Source organism: Rhipicephalus microplus, chromosome 5, assembly GCF_043290135.1.
Source record: "Rhipicephalus microplus isolate Deutch F79 chromosome 5, USDA_Rmic, whole genome shotgun sequence".
Lineage (NCBI taxonomy): Eukaryota > Metazoa > Arthropoda > Arachnida > Ixodida > Ixodidae > Rhipicephalus > Rhipicephalus microplus.
The window spans coordinates 162015990-162021063 of NC_134704.1; the positions used below are offsets into that span (position 1 = coordinate 162015990).

The 5074-nt window shown below is 45.9% G+C and overlaps 1 non-coding gene across 1 annotated transcript; it reads right to left on the reverse strand.

Annotated features, from left to right (window-relative positions):
• Positions 1-5002: 5002 nt before the first annotated feature.
• TRNAW-CCA (transfer RNA tryptophan (anticodon CCA)) lies at positions 5003-5074 on the reverse strand. Its single transcript has one exon. It is a non-coding gene; the product is annotated as a tRNA-Trp (tRNA).

Sequence of the window (5074 nt, forward strand, 5' to 3'; positions counted from 1 at the left end):
CGCATAGGGTAGCCGTTCGCACACACGTGGTAGCATGTTTTCTCGGCCTTCTGTCGATGAAGCACGGTTAAAGGGACAAGTCATTTTAGACAGACAAATAAGTAGATAGACGGAAGAATGAAAATAACAAAAGAGAGAACTGCACAGCGACGTGATTCGAACACGCAACCTTCTGATCTGGAGTCAGACATGTTAACATGTCGCGACCGAGTCCGTTTAGGGTGGCCGTTCGCACACACGTGGTAGCATGCTTTGCTCGGCCTTCTGTCGAGAAAGCACAGCTAAAGAGAAGAGTCATTGTAGACAGACAAATAAGTAGATAGACAGATAGATGAAAATAATAAAAATAGACTTTTACCCGGACGTGATTCAAACACGCAACCTTCTGATCTGGAGTCAGACGTGCTACCGTGTCGCCATCGAATCCACTTAGGGTAGCCGTTCGCACACACGCGGTAGCATGATTTGCTCGGCCTTCTGTCGATGACGCACAGGTAAAGAGACATGTCATTGTAGACAGACAAATAAGTAGATAGACAGATGAAAATAGGAAAAAGAGAACTTGACCTGGACGTGATTCGAACACGCAACCTTCTGATCTGGAGTCAGACGTGCTACCGTGTCGCCACCGAGTCCGTTAGGCAACCATTCGCACACCCGTGGTAGCATGTTTTGCTCGGCCTTCTGTCGATGAAGCACAGGTAAAGAGATAAGTCATTGTAGACATACAGATAAGTAGATAGACAGTTAGATGAAAATAATAAAAAAGAGGATTTGACCCGGACGTGATTTGAACACGCAATCTTGTGATCTGGAGTCAGATGTGCTACCTCATCGCCACCGAGTACACTTAGTGTAGCCATTCGCACACACGCGGTAGCATGTTTTGCTCGGCCTTCTGTCGATGAAGCACAGGTAAGGAGACAAGTCATTGTAGACAGACAAATAAGTGGATAGACAGATGAAAATAATAAAAAGAAGAATTTGACCCGGACTTGATTCGAACACACAACCTTCTGATCTGGAGTCAGACGTGCTAAAGTTGCGCCACATAGGTCCGCTTAGGGTAGCCGTTCGCACACACGTGGTAGCATGTTTTGCACGGCCTTATGTCGATGAAGCACAGGTAAAGGGCAAGTCATTTTAGACAGACAAATAAGTAGATAGACAGATAGGTGAAAATAATAAAAATAGAATTTGACCCGGACGTGATTCGAACTTTTAACCTACTGATCTGGAGTCAGACGCGCTACCGTTGCAACTCCGAGTCCGCTCAGGGCAGCCGTTCGCACACACGTGGTAGCATGTTTTCTCGGCCTTCTGTCGATGAAGCACAGGTAAAGAGACAAGTCATTGTAGACAGAAAATAAGTAGATAGAACGATTGATGAAAATAATAAAAATAGAATTTGATCCAGACGTGATTCATACTTGCAACCTTCTGATCTGGAGTCAGACGTGCTACCGTGTCGCCACCGCGTCCGTTTAGGGTAGCCGTTCGCACACACGTGGTAGCATGATTTGCTCGGCCTTCTGTCGATGAAGCACACATAAAGAGAAGAGTCATTGTAGACAGACAAATAAGTAGATGAACAGATAGATGAAAATAGTAAAAAAGAGAACTTGACCCGAACGTGATTCGAACCCGCAACCTTCTGATCTGAAGTCAGACGTGCTACTGTGTCACCACCGAGTCCACTTTGTGTAGCCGTTCGCACACACGCGGTAGCATGTTTTGCTCGGCCTTCTGTCGATGCAGCACAGGTAAAGAGACAAGTCATTGTAGACAGACAAATAAGTAGATAGACAGATGAAAATAATAAGAAAGAGAATTTGACCCGGACGCGATTCGAACACGCAACCTTCTGATCTCGAGTCGGACGCGCTAACAGTTCGCCACCGAGTCCACTGAGGTAGCCGTTCGCACACACGTGGTAGCATGTTTTGGTCGGCCTTCTATCGATGAAGCACAGGTAAAGAAACAAGTCGTTGTAGACAGACAAAGAGGTAGATAGACAGATGAAAATAACAAAAACGAGAACTTAACGCGGACGTGATTCGAACACGCAACCCTCTGATCTAGAGTAAGACGCGCTACCGTGTCGCCACCGAATCCACTTAGCGTAGCCGTTCTCACACACGCGGTAGCTTGTTTTGCACGGCCTTTTGTCGATGAAGCATAGGTAACGAGACAAGTCATTGTAGACAGACAAATAAGTAGATAGACAAATAGATGAAAATAATAAAAAGAGAATTTGACCCGGACGTGATTCGAACACGCCACCTTCTGATCTGGAGTCAGACGTGCTACCGTGTCGCCACCGACTCCACTTAGTGAAGCCGTTCGTACACACGCGGTAGCATTTTTCGCTCGGCCTTCTGTCGATGAAGCACAGGTAAAGAGACAAGTCATCGTAGACAGACAAATAAAAAATAAACAGATGAAAACAATAAAAAAGAGAATTTGACCCGGACGTGATTCGAACACGCAACCTTCTAATCTGGAGTCAGACGTGCTACCGTGTCGCCACCGAGTCCGTTAGGTAACCATTCGCACATACGTGGTAGCATGTTTTGCTCGGCCTTCTGTCGATGAAGCACAGGTAAAGAGACAAGTCATTGAACACATACAGATAAGTAGATAGACAGATAGATGAAAATAATAAAAAAGAGGATTTGACCCGGACGTGGTTCGAACACGCAACCTTGTGATCTGGAGTGAGACGTGCTACCGTATCGCCACCCAGTACACTTAGTGTAGCCGTTCGCACACACGCGGTAGCATGTTTTGCTCGGCCTTCTGTCGATGAAGCACAGGTAAAAGACAAGTCATTGTAGACAGACAAATAAGTAGATAGACAGATTGATGAAAATAAAAAAAAAGGAAATTTGATCCAGACGTGATTCATACTCGCAACCTTCTGATCTGGAGTCAGACATGCTAACATGTCGCGACCGAGTCCGTTTAGGGTGGCCGTTCGCACACACGTGGTAGCATGCTTTGCTCGGCCTTCTGTCGAGAAAGCACAGCTAAAGAGAAGAGTCTTTGTAGACAGACAATTAAGTAGATACACAGATAGATTAAAATAATCAATAAGCGAATTGGACCCGGACGTGATTCAAACTCGCAACCTTCTGATCTGGAGTCGGACGTGCTATCGTGTCACCATCGAATCCGCTTAGGGTAGCCGTTCGCACACACACGGTAGCATGATTTGCTCGGCCTTCTGTCGTTGAAGCACAGGTTAAGAGACAAGTCTTTGTAGACAGACAAATAAGTAGATACACAGATAGATGCAAATAATAAATAAGCGAATTTGACCCGGACGTGATTCAAACTCGCAATCTTCTGATCTCGATTCAGACATGCTACCGTGTCGCCACCGCGTCCGTTTAGGGTAGCCGTTCGCACACACGTGGTAGCATGATTTGCTTGGCCTTCTGTCGATGAAGCACACATAAAGAGAAGAGTCATTGTAGACAGACAAATAAGTAGATAGACAGATAGATGAAAATAGTAAAAAAGAGAACTTGACCCGAACGTGATTCGAACATGCAACCCTCTGAACGGGAGTCAGACGTGCTACCGTGTCGCCACCGAATCCACTTAGCGTAGCCGTTCGCACACACGCGGTACCTTGTTTTGCTCGGCCTTCTGTCGATCAAGCACAGTTAAAGAGACAAGTCATTGTAGACAGACAAATAAGTAGACAGACAGTTGAAAACATTAAAAAAGAGAATTTGACCCCGACGTGATTCGAACACGCAACCTTCTGTTCTGGAGTCAGACGCACTACCGTTGCGCCACCGAGTCCGCATAGGGTAGCCGTTCGCACACACGTGGTAGCATGTTTTCTCGGCCTTCTGTCGATGAAGCACAGGTAAAGAGACAAGTCATTGTAGACATACAGATAAGTAGATAGACAGTTAGATGAAAATAATAAAAAAGAGGATTTGACCCGGACGTGATTCGAACACGCAACCTTCTGATCTGGAGTCAGACGTGCTACTGTGTCACCACCCAGTCCACTTTGTGTAGCCGTTCGCACACACGCGGTAGCATGTTTTGCTCGGCCTTCTGTCGATGCAGCACAGGTAAAAAGACAAGTCATTGTAGACAGACAAATAAATAGATAGACAGATGAAAATAATAAGAAAGAGAATTTGACCCGGACGTGATTCGAACACGCAACCTTCTGTTCTGAAGTCAGACGCGCTACCATGTCGCCACCGAGTCCGTTAGGTAACCATTCGCACACACGTGGTAGCAAGTTGTGCTCGGCCTTCTGTCGATGAAGCACATGTATAGAGACAAGTCATTGTAGACATACAGATAAGTAGATAGACAGATAGATGAAAATAATAAAAAAGAGGATTTTACCCGAACGTGATTCGAACACGCAACCTTGTGATCTGGAGTGAGACGTGGTACCGTATCGCCACCCAGTACACTTCGTGTAGCCGTTCGCACACACGCGGTAGCATGTTTTGCTCGGCCTTCTGTCGATGAAGCACAGGTAAAGAGACAAGTAATTGTAGACAGACAAATAAGTGAATAGACAGATGAAAAAAAAGAACTTGCCCCGGACTTGATTCGAACACGCAACCTTCTGATCTGGAGTCAGACGTGCTAAAGTTGCGCCACTGAGTCCGCTTAGAGTAACCGTTCGCACACACGCGGTAGCATGTTTTGCTCGGCCTTCTGTCGATGAAGCACAGGAAAAGGGACAAGTCATTGCTGAAGGAGAAATAAGTAGATAGACAGATAGATGAAAATAACAAAAGAGAGAACTTCACATCGACGTGATTCGAACACGCAACCTTCTGATCTGGAGTCAGACGTCCTACCGGGTCGCCACCGAGTTGACTTAGTGTAGCCGTTCGCACACACGCAGTAGCATGTATTGCTCGGCCTTCTATCGATGAAGCATAGGTTAAGAGAGAAGTCATTGTAGACAGACAAATAAGTAGACAGATAGTTGAAAACAATAAAAAAGAGAATTTGACCCCGACGTGATTCGAACACGCAACCTTCTGATCTGGAGTCAGACGCACTACCGTTGCGCCACCGAGTC